At 39.3% G+C, this 22,469-nt stretch overlaps 1 protein-coding gene and 1 long non-coding RNA gene across 2 annotated transcripts in view; both read left to right on the plus strand.

Annotated features, from left to right (window-relative positions):
- The window catches only part of TENM4 (teneurin transmembrane protein 4), a 749,441-nt gene that overhangs the window by 85,005 nt on the left and 641,967 nt on the right, over positions 1-22,469 (plus strand). The gene's annotated exons all lie outside the window — the stretch shown is intronic.
- LOC130458727 (uncharacterized) lies at positions 4,033-15,464 on the plus strand. The gene is made up of 2 exons (XR_008918126.1): positions 4,033-10,039; positions 14,941-15,464. It is a non-coding gene; the product is annotated as an uncharacterized LOC130458727 (long non-coding RNA).

Below are 22,469 nucleotides of genomic sequence, written 5' to 3' on the forward strand. Positions count from 1 at the left end.
GAGTCACAATGTGAGCACTTACTGATTGGGAAAAAATGGCACCAGTAGACTTTATCAATGGAGGGTTGCCACAAACGTTCAAATTATAAAAAACATAGTGTCTGCAAAGCACAATAAAGAGAAGCCCAATAAAACAAGACATGCCTGTAATAGCACCCGACCAGCATGGTCATGAGGATGACATGATAAAACATTGCAAGTATTTTGCCTACCCTGAAGTAAATGTTAGTCATTATTAGTGTCATTCCTATGTGCCTGATCCCTAACACAGTAGAAGCTTCTGGACTTGGAGCAGCCAGGAAATATTGAATGACCCTAAATAATAGTTTTAAAGCTTAGAAGAATACTTAAGTTTAAATAGTACAACTCTTCCAATTTGTAGATAATGAACTGGGAACCAGAAAAGCTAAGCGATTTGCTCAATCACACATCTTATATGATAATGAATCCTATGCTTCCAGTAATAATAATTCACATTCCCATAGTGCTTTTCTCACAACTACCCTGGGAGATGGATAGGAAAGGTATTCGTGTGTCTATTTGACAGAGAAGAAAACTGAGATCCAGGAAGAAAAAGTAACTTGTCCAAGGTCACTACTAAGTACCTGTGACTGGATTTGAACCCTTTTCCTGATTCCAATTTAGTACTTTGTTTCCTTCCTTCTCCCTTCTTTCAGTACTCTTGTTGTCAATCAGTCATTTGTAAGTTGGGTCTGATTCTTCCTGGCCTCACCCCATTTGGGATTTTCTTGGCAAAGATACCAGAGTGGTTTACCATTTCCTCCTTCAGCTCATTTTACAGATGAGGAAATTGAGCCAAACAGTGTTAAGTGACTTGCAACTTGCCCAGGATCACTGAGCCTGTAAATGTCTGAGGCTGGATTTGTATTCTGGTCTGCCAGATTGCAAGCCCAGCACTCTACCAGCTGTGCCACCCATCAGTTCTTTACTATCTACAATAATACAAAAGCTCCCTGAGGGCAGGAATTTTGGCACATTTGTATCCCCCCATCCTAGCAGAGGGCCTGGCACACAGTAGCCACTTAATCGTTTGTTGATTTGAGCTGAGAATTCTGGAGATGGTTGTGAGGCAACCTTGTTGCTGTCCAACACGGCAAAGGAAGAAGAGAAGCTGAGCCAGAAAGAAATTGAATGGTGGAATGGATTGTCCATTATTTGGCTTTTCTTGGTAGATGGAGAAAAAGGTGGTCAGAGGAGGAACAACACACACAAATACACACACACACACACACACAACTAGAAATTAATGCGTCAAGTTAATTTTGTGCCCCTACCCAACCTCCGGCTAATTATCGTAAATTTAATTTCACGCTAATCAACCTAAGCTCTGTGACAGCCATACGGAAAGATCTATTATTTCCATGGGCTGTGGGAGGAATGTGTTGGTGCTGCCTGGGTGGAGGCAGCAAATTATGTCAGAGTGGAAGCGGGCTACCTTGGAGTAGGATCCTGAGGTGAATCCTGGAAAGAAGGGAATTATTGCCCAATTCCACCATTCTGATGATTCGAGGTAGAAATGCATCAGGGAAAAAGTCATTCCACATGTTAAATGCAGTGGAATTACACATCAGATATGGGAGGACACTGAGGGAGAGGAGGAAAAGAACATGAGTCTTGTAACCATGGAAAAATATTCTAAATCATCTAATTAAATAAAATTTTCAGAAAAAAAAGTCATCTAAGAGGAGAGGCATCATGCCACCAACCCCTACAGAGGGATGATGGACTCAGGAGAAAGAATGAGACAGTTGTTTTTGGACACCACCAATGAAGAAATTTGTTTTGCCTTACTATGCATTTTGGTTACAAGGGTTATGTTTTCCAAAGGGAGGCATGAGTAGGTGAGAGCAAGAGAAAATAAAACTTTTTTCACAAAAAAAGGAAATAGTTTTAAGTGGTGGGGGCAGCTAGGTGGCTCAGTGGATAGAAAGCCAAGCCTAGAGATGGGGGTCCTCGATTCAAATTTGGCCTCAAATACTTCCCAGCTGTTTGACCCTGGGCAAATCACTTAACCCCCATTCATAATCCTTACCACTCTCCTGCCTTGGAACCAATAAACAGTATTCTAAGAAAGAAGGTAAGAGTTAAAAGAGAGACAGAGAGAGAGACAGAGAGAGAGAGAGAGAGAGAGAGAGAGAGAGAGAGAGAGAGAGAGAGAGAGAGAGAGGTAGAGGCATCCTTTGGATCTAACTTGCATACTACAGAGTAGTTTAGTAAGAACACTAAATTGGGAGTTGGAAGACCTGATTTCTAAACCCATCTCTATCAGTAACTTGCTTTTTATAGTAGGCAAAAAGATTTTCCTCTCTGGGCCTCAGTTTCCTCACTGTAAAATTTAAATTTCAGGTATTTGTCCTTTCTAATTGTCCATCTAGTCCTCTGCAGTGTTCTTGCTTTCTTGAAGAATATTCTTTTATTCATCACAAGGCTGAGATCCTAAAAGCTGAGGGGCTTCCTGATTTCTGATCACTGATCACTTAGGTTTTCAGTTCCCGAGAAGGTTGTTAATGGGTGAGATGGACTTTTTTTGTGAAGGATGGTGCTATGAGAGTCAGATAGTCATCAAGCGATGAGGGAGAAGGGTATGTTGCTTAAGAAACAAGCTAGAGATCCAGTGAATAGCTTCTTCCTCACTGGAGATTATCAAGCAAATGCTAGATGATAATTGTAAATAACAAGAGTCCTGATGACTTTCACAAGGTCACTAATAAGTCCTAAATCTGCACTCCTTTACGCAGTTAGGGGGCACCATGGTAGCATGCTAGACCCAGAGTCAGGAAGACCTGAGTTAGAATCCATCCTCAGACCCTTCCTAGCTGTATGACCTTGGGGAAGTCACTTCATCTGTCTGCTTCATTGCAAAACAGAGGAATTGTAATAGCACCTGCTCCACAGGGTTATTTTGAGAGAATATCTGTTAAATGCTGAACACAGTGCCTGGCACATAGAGGATCTCAATAAATCCTTTTTCTCTTCTCCTATTTCTGCTACCACATATCCCTGCCTCTCACAAGAGGTTATCAAGTGGAGGCCATAATAGTTGCCACTTAAAGGTTTGCAAAGTATTTCACTCGTGTTATCTCATTTGATCCTCACAACAAACCCTGGGAAGGTACTTGTCAGAGATGTTGCAGAGGGAATTCCTGTTCAGGTGCAGGGTGGACGAGATGACCTCTGAGGTCCTTTCCTACAGAGATTCTGTGCTTCTGTGAAATGAGTTTGCTGCCAATCCATTCATCCTATAGCTACAAAAACAAATTGGTTTTCTGAATGCATCCCAGGAAAAGAAATCAGTCTGCACGTGGAGCCTTAAACAGACTTAAAGACTGGAATAAAATAGGAGAGAGCGTTCACTATTTGAATAGGTTTTCAGAATGGAAGTGGGACAGCAAGGGGGGAAGCCAAAATGAGGCACCGATTTTGTGGGCTCTGATTTGAAAGAGGATTTTGAAATTTCAATTGGCAGGCCATTCAAATGAGAATGGCATTGAAGAGTAAGAAATTAGATATCCCATTAAAAGTCAAGGGCCATAAGAGACACTCTTCCCCTCAGGAGTAATGAGCGATGTCTTCTTGCCTCTTTCAAGAATGGAGAAAACTTATCTGAATTGAAAAAGATTTGCTCTTTCCCGCCCCAAACTCTATCTATTCCTCTGATGCATTTATTCATTGAAATACTAAAGTGGTCTGTAATGAAAAAAGGAATTTGATTTGGGGAAAAAAAAAACTTAAGGAACTTTTTTCCTCTCAAGCTGGATTCTAAAAAATATCACCCCTCTAATTTCCCAGCTCTCATGCTATATACACATATGTCTACACATTAATACTTTATATTTTAATGTCACTTTTTACCTACTAGTTTCACATATATAATCTCATTTTATCTGATCCCTTCATAAACCCTATGACATCTTTTGGGAGAATAATAATGAGCATTACACTAGAGGCAGTGTGGCTGAGTGGAAAGAGCACTAGATTTTTTTTTTTTTGAGTATAAGTGCCCAAGTTCAAATCTCAGCTCTGACATCTATACCCTGTGTGACTTTGGGCAAAATGTTATGCCTCTCTGGGCTAAAGTTTCTTCCTCTCGAAAATGAAATAGAGTAAAGTAATTTGATGTCTGAGGTTTCTTTTAGCCTTAAGGCAATGATTTGATGAAGCCATGCCCCTTCATATAAATTATTTCATTCAGTAAACAAAACACAACAACAAAAACCTTATGAGATGGATTCAGAACAATGGACTTGGAGGTGATAAATTCTGAGTTCAAATCTGACCTCAGATACTTACTAGCTTTGTGATGCTGACCAAGTCAAGTTCATCTTTCTCAGTCTCAATTTCCTTATTTGTAAAATCAAGATTATAAAGTGCATACCTGATGGGGTTGTGAGGGTCAAATGAAGTATAACACAGAGGTATGAATGTTATCTATATAATATGTGGCTATGTAAATACTCATATATGTGTGGAATTTTGCAAACTTTTATATAAATGCTAGTTCTTTTGATTATTATTTTAAAGAGAAAAATGGCTACTAGTACGTAAACCCAGATCTCTTGGCTCCAAGTCACATGGTCTATATAAACATGAACACAGAGATACATTTTCTCTTTTAATGAAATGAGGGTTCTCTGGCAAACTCTTTAATTCACAGACGTGCTTGCCTCACATCTGGATAGGCTTCTGGATTCATTTTAGTGGAATTTACTGTACTTTAACAAATCAATAAACTCTACTGCTTGAGTTTAAAAAAAAAGGTTTAATAAAATGGAGAAAATGTCTCCTTTAAGGTCCAAGATCTTTTTCTTTTAATTAGACAATTCTTATCTCTTTCACCTTGGTAGCAATCTTCGGAAAGCATGAATTCGATCAGTCCATGGGAAAGTTAATTTTAAGTCCCATCAGCCAATCAGAATGCTCTTCAGGCAAACTGGTAGATGTAAAAACTGGTCAATATAAGTGTCTAGCATATAATCAGAAAGCACCATAGAGTGGTTGGAAATAATTAACCAGGAGTTCAGAAATATAGATTCTTTCTAGACCTAGTTCTGCCACTAACTCGCTGGGACACTGAATAAGTGACTTTCTGAATCTTCTTCTTTTTCTGTCAAATGAGAACATTGAACTAAATAATCCCTAATGTCCTTTCCAATTCTCACATTAGATGGTTGAAAGTTTTCTCTTCCCATGTCTGACCCCCAGAGTTCTTATAACTTTGTTCTAGGGTCATTTGGCTCTGACCTTGTGTCCTCAAGTTCCATCCAGCTCTAAATGTCCAGATTCTGTGTAAGTAGTTTTTGAGTGCTCACATTCTTTGGTCTTACAATACCTTCTAGCTCCAATATTCTGTTTTAGGGTTCATCCAGCTCTGGCATTCTATGCTATTCCTACTAGCAGGAATACATCATTTTCTAGGATTATTCTCACATTTCATCCTTTCCAAATGGGGTTTCTGCTATGGGACTAGAGTATAAGGGAAAGCATAAATAGAACAAAAGTAGACCCATGTTACAATGGGTTCTTGTCAGTATCTCATCAAATGAACTTAGTTAAACAACTAATTTAACCTCTCTCTCTGTCTTCATGCCACTTCAGTCAAATACTTTCTTTATTTATGGGACTGAACACATATCAGGTACTACATATTGGGTTAATGTCCCATCTTATTATGTAGGATTGCAGGGTCCCAATACTAAGAACAACTTTTTTTTTTAAACTATGTCCCTCTCCGAGGTAGCTTTAATTCCCACGTCATGTACCACTGAGACACTTGGACCTCTCTGCCTACGGAATGAGATCTCACAGAACCCTGGTCCTAAAAAACTAAGTTTGTTTTATGCCTTTCCTTGTAGATCCCAGCCATATTAATCTTCCTAATCTACTGACCCGAGCATGAGATTATACAGCATGCTCAGATACCTATAGTGGCTCCCAGTGGTGCTACCATTAAGTTCATCCACAGCTAGAGTCCAAACCACTTTTCTGGGTGTGACTCATACTAATCTCTCTCATGTAACCTACATTTCAGCCATCTTGGACTATTGACTGTCTTCTGAAATTGTTCCCCTCTTCTCCCACCTCTTTCCTCAAACCACTCTCCTCCATTAAGAATTCTCCTTCTGCCATTTTTTTTCCTTTTCACAGCCACACCCAACCTTTATAATCCATCTCAAATGCTACCTCCTACATGAAACTTTCTTTCATCCTTCTAGGTAGAAGTAATTTCTTCTTCTAATCTCTTCAACCACTTTGTTCTTCTTATATATTATTACATTATTTCTGTACTTGTCTTATCAGGAGATCTTTGTGGCTCTCCACTGGTGAGCAAGCCTCTTTCATTTTCTGACATCAACTTCCCCATTTGTAAAACTAAGGAATATAATAAAATGATCTCAAACTCTTTCCAGCTGGGTTTTTTAATTCAAATATTCCTTTGTCTATATTCGAACATTCCATGATCTCAGGTTCTTTCTTGCTCTACCATCTCTTGTTCTGAGGGCCCCTCCAACCCTAACATTCTGTGCTTTGAAATTATCTGTGGTATGTCCTATCTCTGTTCCAACCTTCTTTCCAGGGCTTCCATGTTAATAGAACATTCTGCTCTAATAGCCTGTCTCATAAGCTCCTCATTTATACATTCTATGACTATATTTCAAATTTCTTGGAGATAAGATCCTTTTATTATTATGTCCTCCTAAATGCTATCCACAGAACCTTGCCTTATTAAGTAGTTGTTACTTCATAAATGAAAGTTTAGGAGTCAAGGTTCCCCTCTCAGAAATTCCCCTTTCTTCAACAAGTTTCAAAGGCCCCAGTAGACTATTTCCCCCATTAGACCCTGGGGCTTTTATTCTAAACCCTTACCTCTGTCTTAGAATCAATACCGTGTTTTGGTTCTAAGGCAGAAGAGCAGTAAGAGGTAGGCAACTAGAGTTAAGTGGCTTGCCCAGACTCACACAGCTAAGATGAGTCTGAGGCCAGATTTGAATCCAGGAACTCCTGTCACTGGGTCTAGTTCTCAATCCACTGAGGCACCTCACTGTGCCCTAGTCCCTAGGTTTTACAAATCCTCATCAAGAAATCCCTAGAGCTTCAAAGAGGAAATACCTCAAGTTCTTCTTGTCCCTTTGATTTCATTTATTATCTGAGATGTCAAATGCAAATCTCAGCCAGGTCAGTCCCAAATTCCTAGCAGTTTTCATCCAATGGAGCAATAAGCAGAGGAGAAGAATTACCTCATTTGTTGAACCTATGAGGCTTTCCTTCATGACAGCTCCACACAGCACTCACCTCAGTGCTTCTCTGACTATCTCACTATTGTCCTCTGCTCTAATTTATGGTCCTCCTAAAGGAAGATTTATTCCCCTTTGACTACAGTGCTCTAAAGAGGGCTTTTGTAGGCAAGGCTGGTTCTGCAGTTCCCTTTCCATTCCATGAGTGACCATCAAGAAAGTAGAAGCAACAGCTTTACAGAGCATGAAGGAAACCTTCTGTGTCCAGAAGTCTGAGCATGGTAAGGAATTGGGACAAGGGGGAGGGTCGAATAACTTCCTCAGGGCCATTGCCTGGGCACTGGGGTTTTCCAAAAGAACATAGGCTGCTTCTGTAGTCTCTTCCTTCACATCCTTGCCAGGACACACCATTGCTTACTTGCACCAATATAATAGTCTCCTAACTATTCTCCTTACCTTCTGTGCTCTTCTCTCTAACCCATCCTTCACTTTGCTGGTCCAAATAATCACCCTCATCCTTAGGACTTCTCAAAACCATTCAGGTGTGCTTCATTGTCTGTAGGAAAATTATACACTCCTTAGCCTGATATTCATGGTCTTATTCCATCTCATTCCTATTTCATTCTTTCCACTTTCTGCCATTTTATACTACCAGGTTGTTCCCTGGTCTTACTCTGGCTTTTCCTGTCTCTGTGTATTTTCTTTCTTAGTTTCTCATGCTTAGAATGAAGCCCTTTCCATGCCACATCTGTTGAAATTCTCTTTTTTCTTCAATGCCCAGCCCAAGTAATACCTGCTCCAGGAATCCTACCATGTTCCTCCCTAACCTGAAGCTCAAATATCTTTATACCTTTTGGGGAAACTCATGGTGGGGTTCCTGGAAGAGATGGCACCTGGACTGGACTTTGAAACAAAAAGAGAATTTCAATAGATTTAGCCTTGGGTGTTGGGGGAGGTCTTTTCCAAAGCTTTTCTGATTCTACTCTCTAGCCTTTCCCCCTCTGATGATTCTTTCCTTTATTTTTATCACATTCAATTACATTAAAATCATTTATGTATTTGTCTCACCTTCCCCCCTTGCCCAAGGCATAGCCTCCTTGAGAACAGATATTAGGTCATTTTTCATCTTTGTATATTCTCTAGCATCTCACACAGGGCCTTGCATAAAGGAAATGCTTAATAAATGTTTGTTGAATAAAATGTGTAGTGGACCCCATGGGCAGATGCCTAGCTCTTTCCCTTAGAGAAATGAATTGTTCTTTAAATGTCAGCCTTCTCAAATTCAAAGATCCAAATGCTTCTCAAATTCTTTCTGGCACAGAATCTGTGACTCTTCTTATGTATGCCACTCATTAATAAAGCTAGACCTCAATCCTGGCCCTCTTTTTCTCTCTTTCCCCATTCTCTGTCTCTACTTCTCTCCCTTCTCTCATCTCTATGTCTGTCTCTCTCTTATTCTCCTCCCTGCAAAACAGCTTACTACCTAGGTGATGGCAAGGTACTTGTTTCCAGAACTCCATTTCCCTGCATTTAAAATAGAGAACTAAGAGGACTTTCTATAGTTCTTCGCAGCTCAGAAACCTTTGATCTTGTGAACTCCAACTAGACACAATGTCTGTGTAAGAGCTCCCACTTCTATAGTGCTTTGGAGATTATAAAGCCCTTTCTTTACAAAAAGGAACAGGGAGGATAACCAAGAAGGGACACATTGCATTATGTCATGGGAAGAATGTCAGACTCAAGGTGCCAGCTCTGGTACTGACTACATGGCCTTAGGCAAGCCATTTAACATAGCTCTTGTAAGGAAAATACTTTGGAAACTTTAAACTGATATAAAAATGTGAGTAATTATTTTTTCTCCATCCCGCTCCTCTGGACATGGGGCAAATGGGGCTGCGTTACATTCGCCCCTTCCATCTTTCCATATTTCACCCAGGTTCTCATTTAATAACAATTCAAATCCCAGGAATAATTGAGTTTGTGCTGGGCTGGACTTGGTCAAGTACCCAGAAGCAAGATATGATATTGATTCTCCAAATGTGACAAAAAAGAGAAAAAAAAGACAATTGAAAACTTGAAAGGTTTGATTCGTCAATTAGTAAGCATTTACTGTGTGCAGAGAAGTAAGCTCAGTGTCGGGACATATTCAGATTTAGGAAAGACAAGGCATTGTCCTCAGGTAGCTTTCATTAGTGGAATAAGACTTATGGACAGGTAATTCTAATAAAAATAATATAAGCTAGCTGTACCAAAAAATCAGGATGTTAATGTTGGAAAAGACCTTAGAAGCTTGAATATCAAAACTAGAAGATGCCTTTAGAACACAGCATATTAGAACTCAGAATGTCAGAACCCAGAACATTGAACATCAGAACTTGAGGAACCTTAGAAATCATCTAATCCAAACCCTTGGTTTTATGATTAAGAAAACTGAAGTCTAGAAAGGTTGACCCAGAGGATGTCGGACACAGGACTCCTTGACAGAAGCTGAGTAATCTATCTCTTCCTATTAAAGAGGAGAGAAGATAAAATCATTACCAGTGGGGGCATATGGAAGAGTTCTTAGAGAAGAATAATGAATGGATACCAGGAGTGGACAAGTATCCCAGGCTTCCCAAAGAGATACAGATAATGCTTGTTGAAAGTATAGCAGAAATCTACATGGCTAAAATATAAATGGAAGGAACAATATAAATGGAAATGTGATTATAATGACCCAGAAGCCTGGCCCTAGAGTAGGGTGAAAGAAATTCATCTCCGTACCTTTTTTACAGAGTCAGGGAACCGTAAGTATAAAATATCACATGCTCCGTGAAACTCAGATAATGTATTGGTTTTTACTAAAATACTTTTTCCCCTCTTTTTTTATTCGTTGCTACAATGATAGGGGAATAGGAAGGGATAGATTCAGAATTGAAGACAATATTAAAACAAAAGACATCCAATTTTTTTTCAAAATTCTATCAGGGGCATTAATTTGAACAAGACCTGTTATTTCACTTATGAAAGAAGCAGCCAGGAATGAAATTCCCTGTCCCATTATAGATCAGTAGTTTGTCTGCAGTTTATAATCTTAGAAAGTTACCTGGAACATCGAAAGCTCAAATGGCACACCCAGGACCGTATAGACTCAATGTGTCTAAAGAAGGCCTCCAACCCCACGTCTTTCCATCCCTGAGGTCAGCTCTCTGTTCATTCCATCATGGTGGAGGCATGTAAGGCATCACCAAATGTCCAGGCTAGAAGCCTAGAGGAAGACCAGTAATTGTAAATAGAGTGACATGGGGTGACCATGGGAGCCAAGTACCCCGAGGAATTCTGAATAATTAAATTTTTGAGTCAAAGCCAAATGATTATAACACCACATGTCCAACCAAATTGGTAGAGAATGGTGGCCATCTCCCAAATGCCAAGAGTAACTAGAAAGCTTAGTTTAAAAGCCAGTCCAGGGAAGCAAATATCCCTAAGCTTCAGTTTGGAGGAGTGTGAAGTTTAGAACAAAAGCAAATTTGGGGCGTCCATGGAGAAGAACAAGTGGAAGAGAGGCATAACCATGAGTCCCTGAACCCCAAAAGGACTTAAAGATCCAATTCACTGACTCTATGTTAAAACTAAGAAATGGCTAGGCTTCTAACAAACAAGGGATCTATTGAAAAGCTTTTTCATTAGGTAAAGAAGATGGGAGAAGATAAAGATAATGCAGGTAAAATTCCACCCTAATCCTAGCCCTTGGAGATTTACAAAGCACCTTCTTTACCACATCTCAGTGAAATCCTTTTTATGGATGATGAAAGTGATTCACTGTTAGTCTTATTATTAAGATGTATAGGAGTCGGGCTATTAAATCCAGGGACTTAACCTCTTTTCCAGCTCAATTTTCTTCACTATATACTATAAATATATGTATATATTATACACATATTTTATATGTGTGTATAATATATACATAACATACACACACATATACTATAGCTTCTATATATTGGAACTTCCATAAGGTATGTCCATTTTATTGCTGGAATGAACTCCTCCTTGCTAGCAGCCATATTTCCAGCCCCCAGATTTTGGAAATGAAACAAAGCCTCTCTACAGCCTGTGAATTATCAATTATAATACAGTCCTCTGAACTCACTAGAAGAAAGGGGAGGTAACATAAATGTGAATTATTATCATGTAGCACTTTTAAGTTCACAAAGTATTTTCCTTATAATAATTCTATAAAAGAGGAACACAAATATTATTTTAATTTTAAACCCTTACCTTCTGTCTTAGAATCAATACTGTGTATTGATTCCAAGGCAGAAGAATGGTAAGGACTAGGCAATGGGGATTAAGTGACTTGCCCAGGGTCACACAGCTAGGAAGTCTCTGAGGTCAGGTTTGAACCCAGGACTTCCCATCTCTAGGTCTGGTTCTCAATCTACCGAACCACCCAGCTGCCCAAGAATAGAAATATTCTAATGTCCTTTTTAGTGATAAGGAAAGTGTGAGTAGGTACGGTTTGATGACTTTGACCATGGACACACAGCTTTGGAGCTCCATATCTCAGATTTGTAAGGAACTTCAAGACCTGATCATGAATGTTGTTTACAACATAATTGTGGCATAGTCATTCAGTTCCTACTTGAAAGACGTTCAGTGAGGGAGAACCTGTGGACCACCTTAACTAACTTGGGGTTGTATAAGTGGACTGAGTGAGGAATCAAAGCCAACAGCTATCACTTGGGGGTTGCTTCATGTGAAACAGTTTCTCCCAAGGCTGATCCAGATAGCTTTATTTGAGTTGTCCTCATCTCAGAAGGATGGAAGTTGGTAAATGTCACATCCAACAGAGCCAAGAAATGACTCAAGAATGAAGAACACCTTATAGCTAGGTGGCGCACATGGCAGCCAGGTGGCAGTGTGGACAGGGCACCTGGAGAGGAGTCAAAGCCAACCTTAGATTTATTAGCTCCATGAGCCTGGGCAAGTCACTTCACCCTGTTTGTCTCCATTTCCTCATTGGTCTAATAAGCAGGAGAAAAAAAAATGGGAAACCACTCCAGTGTCTTTGCCAAGAAAATCCCAAAGGGAGTCACAAAGAGTCAGACATGGCTGAAAAGACTGGCCAACAAATAAAAAAAAATGCTTTCTTGTCATGGGGTATACAATCAGTGAATTCCTTGGCATTGGGGGTATTCAGATGAGGTTGGACAACCTTCTTTGAAATGGTGGCAATTTCTGTTGTGGTGTACTGCAGAGCTAGTCCATGTACCAGAGTATAACCCTTCAGGTAAGCACTAGCTGTGTTGGACATATTAACCTGTCACTCTCACCTTTTACAAGGTCAATAGCAGCCTTGCTTTCCAGGGTGATTTCCTCCTTGTCTATAAATCTCAGCTGCTCACCTTTAAATTATCAAGCTGTCTCACCACTTTGCTTCAGGATGCCTTGATTACTATGAAGGGTGAACAAGCAGAAAAAAGACTTCTGAGGGAAGGGAAAGAATATAAATCTTGTAACCATGAAAACATATTCTAAATTAATTAATTAAATAAAAAATTTCAATTAAAAAAAGAAAAGTAAAGTAAAAAAAGAAAGAAAGAAAGAAAAAAGACTTCTGAGGACAATTCAGGGATTCTTTTCCATTTCTAGGGTTATATGCAGGGACAGTGAGATCAGTTTATTAGTTTATCCAGAAATATTTCTTGAATACTTATTACATACAGATTGGCTTGCTGTACTGGGGAGAGATGCCAAGAGAAATCACACAGAATTCCTGTTTCCAAGATGCTTCCATTCTACTAGATTAAAATGGCACTAGTAGGTTCAAAGATCTGTAATTTGTTCTTTGTGGATAATCCTTCCACCAAAGCAGATAGCAATACCTCTGATATTACTAAGGGGCCTTTGAAGGTGGTTGTGGTTGGAAAAATCAAAGACCAGCTTGGTCATGTCTTAAAACTTAGCTAGAAGAGTCTGCAGAAAATGGACACCATTCATCATTCAAAGTGTTTTACAGCTTTATAAGAACTACAAGAGTTCAAAATTTATTGACTTAGTTTTTTGAGAAGTTTAGAATCATTTCATGTCATGAGGACACATTGGAGTAGGATTTGGGGCTAGGAGAAGGGGGAGGAGGAAAGAGTTCAAATGTAAGTCTACAAATGAGCATAATATATATGAGAATTTACCTAAAGGATTGTGATTTCATTGGTAGCATTTTTTAAAATTTCTAAACATTTTTATTTCAAATTCCCTTGCCAACCCTCCCCAGAAAGACATGAGTCTGAACAATTATAAAAAGGAGATACAAACACAACAGTCAAATGTCTCCCATACCAACACTTCCAAAAAAAAACTGGGAATTGCACATGGGATTTCCAAACAGGACCTGCAGCAGCTACTAATTAATGTCTGAATGCAAGAGTCCAAACATGTCTATTAATACAGTATATACAGACAATTCCCATTCTGTAACTAAGGTGTGGAGCTGGTCTCTGATCCTGCCTCCCACCAATTATTGTACCATCTTTCTACATGGACAAAATCTTCTGCAGTCACTAGAGCTGGAAAAAAAGAAACTCGAAAAAACTAGGAAGTAGTGGAATTAAATTGGGTAAAGGACTATAGGGGAAGGCTAGTGCCTATCCTAGGCTCTTTCCTTCTCCTAACCATACTCCTTCACTGAGGATGAGAGAAAAGAGGAATGATACATATAGCAATAACAATAATAGCTGGTATTTACATAGCACTTTATGTTTTGCAAAATGTTTGACATGTACAGTCTCATTGGAGCCTTGAGACAACCAACAAGGTAGTTGCTATGGCAATTTCCATTTTTACAGATGAAGAAACTTGGCCTGAGAGAAGTTGTGACTAAAATATTATGTCAGATGAGTAAGGTTTTCCTTCCAGCTGTAGGCATCTTGCAGCCTTCACAGAGAAGACCTTAGCTAGGTCATGAATGAAAAGAAGGATTTCAAATGAAGAAAGGAGAATAGAGAGCTTTTTTTAGGCAAAAGGAACAGTATCATCCTCCAGCAAAAAACATAAGGGATACGCACTGGAAAGAACCATTTTGGCTATATTCAGTTGACACAGGCTGTCTCATTTTGCAAATTAAGTGACTTTATATGTGAATAGAGTGCTGGGCCTAGAGTCAGGAAGATTTGAGTTCAAATCCAGCCTCAGACCCTTAGCTATATAATCCTGGACAAGTCATTTAACTTTGTTTGCCTCCGTTTCCTTATTTGTAAAATAAGCTGGAGTAGAAAATGGCAAAGTACTTCAGTACCTTTGTCAAAAAAACTCCAAATGGGGTCACAAAGATTCAGACACTACTGATACAACTCAACAACAAAAGTCCAAATGTAATAAGATACATCTTTTTTTTCATAAAGGGGAAAAATTATTTTGTGTTCCACATCATGATACATTAAATAGGTAATAGTTCCATGGCAGAATAAGAACTGAATTTAAAGTGAATTCAGTTCACCAAGCATTTCTAAGAGACACATGCTAGGCACACAGACTCAGCTTAGTATTGATTATATAAGAACAAAATTGAAAATAGTTTTTGACCTCCAGAAACTCATGTTCCACTAGAAGTTAGAAAAAATGGTTTTGAATTTTGTTCAGAATGACTAAACTGCTACCTTGACTTATTTGTGGTGTAACCTTAAGGATATTCGGTTTGTTTCTCCAGATCTCAGTTTCCTTCATCTGCAAAAGGACTGGGACAGATTAGACCTGGGATTGCTAAACTTTTCTATGTGGTAGACCCCTCTGACAATCTAGCCTAGTATCATTGGTGCCTAAACAAAGTCTGGAAGATCACCTGCCAGGGATGCCACAGAGAGGATTCTTACATGGGTCCAGAAGGTGGAGTAGATGCCCTTGGAGCTCCCTTCAAAGTTGGATGCATTAGGATGATAATCAGAGGATAAAAAAGGAAGAAAAGGAGAAAGAAAGAAATATGAAAACTTAACTTCAGGATGATCTCTACCACCCCTGTCATTAGGATGTTAAAAGACTGTGCTCATTAGCAGAATAATTTTACTAAGTACATTTCAGTAGAAGATGCTTGAAAGGGTATCTCAGCATGTCATTTCTTGGAAATGACTTCAACTGTGATTTCCTAAGTCCATCACTGCCTATGCACCTTGATATTAAGAGGTAGAGGTAAAAGGTCCTCTTTCAAAATGGAATAAATATCATCTTATGGCCAAATGTTAGCATTGTTGTCTGTCATTATGAGGTCTAACACCTCTGCTCCACTCCCACTTACCCTGATCATGTAATTTTCATCTTGTCATGAGTATCATCAGGAGTGGGCTGTCATCCAGGTTCCAGCTGATATCCAGAACCTTTGCAGGTGAAGGGTCCCAGGAATTCCTGCCAGTGTCTTATGTTTCCATGAAGAGAAGGAAGAAAGGAAGGAACGAACGAACGAACGAATGAACGAAAGAAGGAAGGAAGGAAGAGAGGGAGGGAGAAGGAAGACATTTGTATTGTTAAAAGAAACAAACAAGAAATATTTATAGAATAATCAGTGGAAGGGTCCTTAGAATGTAGAATGTCAGAGTTAGAAGGGATATATTGGCACAAAGAATGATGACCAAAACACAAAACTTAGAACTGAAATTTTCAGCAGTTGTCTAATGCAAACCACCCATTTTTACAGAAGTAGAAAACTGAAGCCTAGAATGCTGATCTGACTTCTCCATGGTTGTACAGTTAGCTGAAGATAGAAGCAGAAACTAGAACCCATATTTCCCAACTTCCATTCCTGTGCTCTTTGTAGCCTCCTCCTTGGGAGTCTGAGATAATCATACCTTTTTGTCAAAAGGGAAAACGGGAGTCCCAGAGATGTGCTTGACCAAGAAAATTGAGTAAGAGATGAAATTCAGGGCCTGACCCCAGCCACCTCCTTCCTTTTAGAGTTTGTTGCCATGGGCAACTGTTTTAAAGCTAGCATGAAATGAAGATGGACATCTCTTATGGGTGTAACAGCCCCAGCTCTGGAGACCTATAATAGACAGAATAAATTTATCATCATCATGATCACTCAAGATGATGTATATAAAAGCTTTTTTTTAAACCATAAAGCACTATATAAAGTTGAGCTATTATCATAAAAAATTTTCAAAGATAAGTAGAGCTGGAAAGAGACTTTAAATTATGGAAAGTTAAAATGCAATGTCTGAAGTCAAAAGGGCCTTAGATACTTCCTCCCCGTTTCTTGGCAGAGGTGAGGACCTATGGGAATAGAAAACTGCATGTCCTTTTTTTTTTCATTTATATGCAGATACAATTTTCAATAATAATTTTCTAATATTTTGTGATCCATATTCTCTCCCTTCCCACCAAATTTCCCCTCTCCCCACAATGGCAGATAATATAATGTAGGTTACATATCACTTATGCTAAAGAAAAATTCATGGAAGAAATAAAGTGAAGAATGGTACCTTCAATCTGTATTCTAACTCCATCAGTTCCTATAAAGCAGTGGATAGCCTTTTTTTCATCATGAGTCCCTTAGGGCTGGCCTGGATCCTTACATTGCTGATAATAGTTAAGTCATTCATGGTTGATCATTGGATAGTATATACGGTTGATCTTTTTAGATATCTTGGTTGGTTTTGAAAAACTGTTTCCTCCTCTTTTTTTAAAAAAAAATCTTTATCATAAGGCATACTCCTCTGAGAATGAGAGGGTAAAGGGATTCAGCAGGCAATTATAACAATGAAAGATATCATCAAAATATATTTTAAAAAATCAAAGCCATAAAAATCATCTAACCTTCTGCAACCTTTTGTGATAACAAAAGATATCAACAAAATATATTTTTTAAAAACCAAAGCCACAGAAATCATCCAGCCTAACCCTCATTTTTGTCATCAGTCAGAGATCATACTGAAAATTAATGGGAGAACTAGTAGATGATCCAAGTCTCCTGAATCCTAGCCTCAGATAATTTTCTTTTTATTTAAAAAATGATATTTTTAATATAGTCATTTCTATTATACTAACCCTGACCTTGCCAAGTAAACCACTGGAGTCATTTATTAAAATCTTGACTGTTAGGCACTGTAGACAATATGTGCACTCATCTAGTCTAATTTCCTAAGCATTGAGGGTTTGAAACAGATAACATTGATATGGATATAAAAGATCAGAGGATGAATATTTAAATATATGAGAAAAAAAATCTGAGGTAATGTGTACCTATTTTAGGGAATCAGCCTGTGTCTTCTCCCTCTAACTTTGTTAGATATAACAATTGAAGAAACAAGGTCCTCTCATTGGGGCAAGATGGAAGGAAAGAAGAGGGAAAGGCTTTTCTAATCTCTAGGAACTCCCTCAGAATTTACTGTGATAATTTCCTGGCAATAAGTTTTCCATCCTTCTCTCATGCCACTATGCCAGGTCCAATCAGTTTCTTAGTTTGATAAATCCAAATTTTCTAATTTGGTGTTTTTACTCAAAGTAAGATCTGAATATAAATGTGTCAAGGATTCCTTGAAATGATTGTCCAATCAGTGTGATACCCAGGCAAGACTACAAGAACCTCCCCAGGAGGATCTATTAACTGGACTTTTAAAATTCTAGTGCTTTTGTTCATTTGTAATTTTTTGTTTCTTTAAACTGAGTTTATTCATATTTTAAAAGAGTCAGTAAATTCATGGTTGAATTGCTATTCTTCTGAGATTATTTCTCAGTCAGATTCATTGTTTTTAACTCAGAATATTGGATTTGAAGCCAAGAAGACAGGGCACTGAGGTCCACCTGCCCCTGCTTCCTATTCTCTCACTCCAATTTCTTCCCTCTGAGTGAGCCATTTGCTAAGCTTGTTTCTCTTATCATGCTTTAGAATTCCTCATCCATCCCCCCCCATTATCATTCATTCTTTTCTTATGCATCACCACTGTGGGGAGGTTTCCCTAGAATTTCCCTGTTAGAAGGTACCTCTGAGCTAATCTCCTGCAATATGTAACTGACTAGGAATTCACTTTGCAACAATCTAGGGGGAAGTAGCTGTCCAGCCTTTGCTTAGAGACCTTCAGGAACAGGAAATCCACCACCTCCAAAACAGCCCACATCTCCCTGGAAAAGCTCCCATTGTTCTGTTTTCCTTCTCTTCAGCATAAATATGTGTGGCTGCAGTTTTTCTTCCTTGGTCCCAATTCTACTCTCTGAGTCCAAAGAAAACAAATCTAATCCTCTCTTCCATCTGACAATCTTTCAAATAATTGAAGACAACTAATCCTGTCTCCCCCACTTACAGCTGGAATGACCCTAAGCAAGTAATTTCGCACCTCTGAGTCTCAATTTCTATCTTGTAAAAGAAGGCAGCACAGGATAGTAGAAGACTGGAATTCAAATTGCATGTCTGCTTCTAATGCGACTTTGGACAAGTCATCCTGACCTCCCCACCAACAATGTCTTTGTCCCAGGTGAAAATATCCCTACCTCCAAAGTAGCCTCTCCTAATTCCCCTTTAGCTGAAGTCTATGCCAGAGACTATTCCTCAGCCACCTATTGAATTCCTATTCATCCTTTTATTTTTTTAAATTTTATTTAAACCCTTCTGTCTTGGAGTCAATACTGTGTATTGGTTCCAAGGCAGAAGAGTGGTGAGGACTAGGCAACGGGGGTTAAGTGACTTGCCCAGAGTCACACAGCTAGGAAGTGTCTGATGGCAAATTTGAACCCAGGACCTCCCATCTCCAGGCCTGGCTCTCCATCCACTGAGCTACCCAGCTGCCTCCTCCCCCCATTCATCCTTCTAAAGCCCAGGTCAGCAATGGCACTTGGTCTGATTCCTCACCTGGCTGACCCATTTCTTCATCAAACCTCTAACAGACCTTCATTTTGCACTTCTCCAATGTGATTATTGTTTAGAACTTTATAGTATCATTATCTCAGGTTGTGGATTATCCCCTGCTCTCCCTTTTCCCAGTGGATTCTTGGAAAAAAGACCATTATTGTATCATGAGAAAGCTTGGTGCAATGAATAGTCCTGAATTTGAGTTAGGAAGTCCTGGGTTCAATCTTACTTTAGAATCTTATTATGTGTCCTCTGACAAATTGTGTGGCTTCTGTGGGATCCGTTTTCCTTCTTTGTAGTGCTAACAATTGCGCCTTGCTCATGACTATCTTGTAAAGTAAAGTGCCTTGAATAACTGAAAATATGGTTTATAAATATCCTCTTTTATCAAAATTCTGTATTTCCCCCTAGACACAAAACTCTTAATAAATGGTTGTGGGATAAATAAATGAGTTAATTGATTATTAGAATTATCTTTTAGGGGACAGCTAGGGGGCTCAGTGGACTGAGAGCCAGGCCTGGAGAGCAAAGATCCTGGGTTCAAATGTGGCCTCTAACACTTCCTCACGGTATAACCCTGGGTAAGTCACTTGACCCCCATGGCCTAGCCCTTACCACTCTTCTGCCTTGGAACCAATACACAGTATTGATTCTAAAATGGAAAGTAAGAGTTTATAAAAAATAAAAGGAATCCTCTTTATTTAATAAACAAAACAAAACAAATATCTGAACTAACTCACTAAGCTCCTAGACCATTAGTAGGCCTTTGCCTAACTCATGTAAGGGAAAGAGTGATATGTGGCTGAATTCTTTACTCATTTTTAGGAAAGAGAAGGATGAGGCTGCTCCAGGGACACTTGAGCATATGATCTATTGGTCTGGGACAGAAGAGTCAGGAGAACCACCTGCCTCTCATTCAGACTTTGACACTGGTTTGTATGATCTTGGGCAAGTCATTTCCCTCCCCCAGATCTATTTCTTCAATAATAAAACAGAGAGTTTCCATGAGAAGATCTCTAATTGCCTTCTGGCTCTGATATCTTATATTCTCCGTATTCTTCTTCTTCTTCTGTATTCTAAAGCCTCTTCCAGCTCCAGAGCTCCAAATTCTCTATTCTTACTGAAAGTGTGGAAGATACCTTCCATATTGGAACATAGCCTACTGGTAGGGTCACCTAGGTGGCATGGCAGAGTGCCAGGACTGGAGTCAGGAAGACTCCTCTTCTTGGGTTCAGATCCAACCTCAGATCCTTATTAACTATATGACCCTGAGCCTCAGTGGCCTCATCTGTAAAACAAACAGAAGGAGGAAATGGCAACCCATTTGGGTATATTTGCCAAGAAAATACTAAATGGGGTCACAAAGAGCCAGACGTGCCTGAAAAACAACTGAACTGCATCCCGATCGGCGTCCTCTTCCTTTCATCGCTCAGTGGTTTGGTTTTTTCTTTCCAGATTTTAATGGGTCTTATTTCTTCACCTTCTTCTAATTCATCCAGCAGGTTAAGATCTGGCCTGCGATTTCTGATATTCACTTTCCTCACTGAAGCGTGAACCTTATTATGCTTCTGCCATCTCTGATGGAGCGTCACTCAGGGCTGCCGGATGACTTTGTATGTGGCTGCGCCTAACATTTGCCCTCCGAGCACCTGACACACAGGAGAGAAAAGAACAATGAAAACAGAATATTCTGCTGTGAGATGATCATTCCCTCTTGTTGGGGAACATTAGGAAGTGACAGTATTATAAAGACTCAATTACCTCCATTATGAGAGTTGTATATTTGGAAAGTAATAACATGGCAGTTATAAACCCGAGTCTGCATTTTAGGGGAGATGAGGAGATTGTATTTTAATTGCTCCTGAGTTTCTGACTAAGCAATGATTAGTTACTTCCAAAGCAATAAACACTTACCTGAATGGAAATAGAAGAAAGGCAGGAAAAATGCAAACTGAATTGTTTCAAGATTTCTGGTGGGCTAAAAGAACAAAGGATTGTAGTGATGGACCAGTAATATCCGATTTGGAGTCAGGAGTCTGAAATTCAAATCCTGGTTTTGCCTCTATTTACCCTGTGACCTTGAGTCAGTAATTTCATCTTTCTCTCTCTACCTTATAGATTTTTTTTTATCTGTAAAATGAAGGGTACAATAGGTAAAACACCAGACCTAGAGTCAGGAAGATCTGAGTTCCATTGTGACCTTGTACACCTACTAGATGTGTGACCCTAAGTAAGTCACTTAATCTCCATTTATTTAATCCTCTCTGCCTTGGCTTCCTCATCTATAAAATGATCTAGAGAAGAACAATGACAAACTGCTACAACATCTTTGTGAAAAAAAAAACAACTAATTGGGGTCATGAAATGTCAGATATGCCTGAAAGAACTAAACAATAACAAAAGACTATACAAGGTACCAAAGAAAGAAATCTAGATTTAGGCTTGGAGTCTGATGCTGGCTCTGCCCCTTTACTACTAGTGTATGACCTTGGGCAAGTCCTTGACCTTCCTGGACCCCAATTTCATCCATAAAATGAAGAGATTAGATTCAGTCACCTCTCTGGATCTATGACCAGATGAGTTTTCTTCTAACTGTATATCTTGAGATATACATGACAGTAATATATAAAGCATGACAGAACTCTCTCTAGTTACTAGCTTACCAAACTCTTCCTTCTCCCACCTTGATGGGATCTCCGAGTTTACTTCCAACTTGGTACCTTAACATCAGAGTATGCCTCTACCATCTTTCCATTTACCTCTTCTTCAGATCACCCTTCTCTTTTCTACCATGATGCCTTTTTTGACATGATGCTCCCCAGTTTGGAGTTCTTCCTTTTCATCATCTTTCTTAGCACCATCTCAATTTGTTGAGACCCTTCCCATTCATCAGGACCTAAGCTCAAGGCTCCTTCTGCCATGAAGTCTCTCCAAAGGGCTTAAATCTGCAAAAATTTTGTCTTTTAATCCAACCCTTTTAAGACAAAAACATAGTCTCTCTCTCTCTCTCTCTCTCTCTCTCTCTCTCTCTCTCTCTCTCTCTCTCTCTCTCTCTCTTCCCTCTCTTCTCCCTCTCTCTTCTCTGTCTCTTCACTCTCTTTCTCTTTCTCTCTCTCTCCTCCCTCTCTTCTATCTTTCTCTCTTCACTGTCTCTCTCTTTCTTTCTCTCCCTCTCCCTCTCTCCTCACTCTCTTCACTGTCTGTCTTTCTCTCTCTCTCTCTCTCTCTCTCTCTCTCTCTCTCTCTCTCTCTCTCTCTCTCTCTCACACACACACACACACACACACACACACACACACAAATATACACACACACAATTCTATATGGAGTTAGATATATCCATGATTTTATCACTATATTCTCTCTACCAGAGCAATTCAGGTATCCATCCTTACCTTCTCATT

This window comes from Monodelphis domestica, chromosome 4 (genome assembly GCF_027887165.1).
Source record: "Monodelphis domestica isolate mMonDom1 chromosome 4, mMonDom1.pri, whole genome shotgun sequence".
Classification (NCBI taxonomy): Eukaryota; Metazoa; Chordata; class Mammalia; order Didelphimorphia; family Didelphidae; genus Monodelphis; species Monodelphis domestica.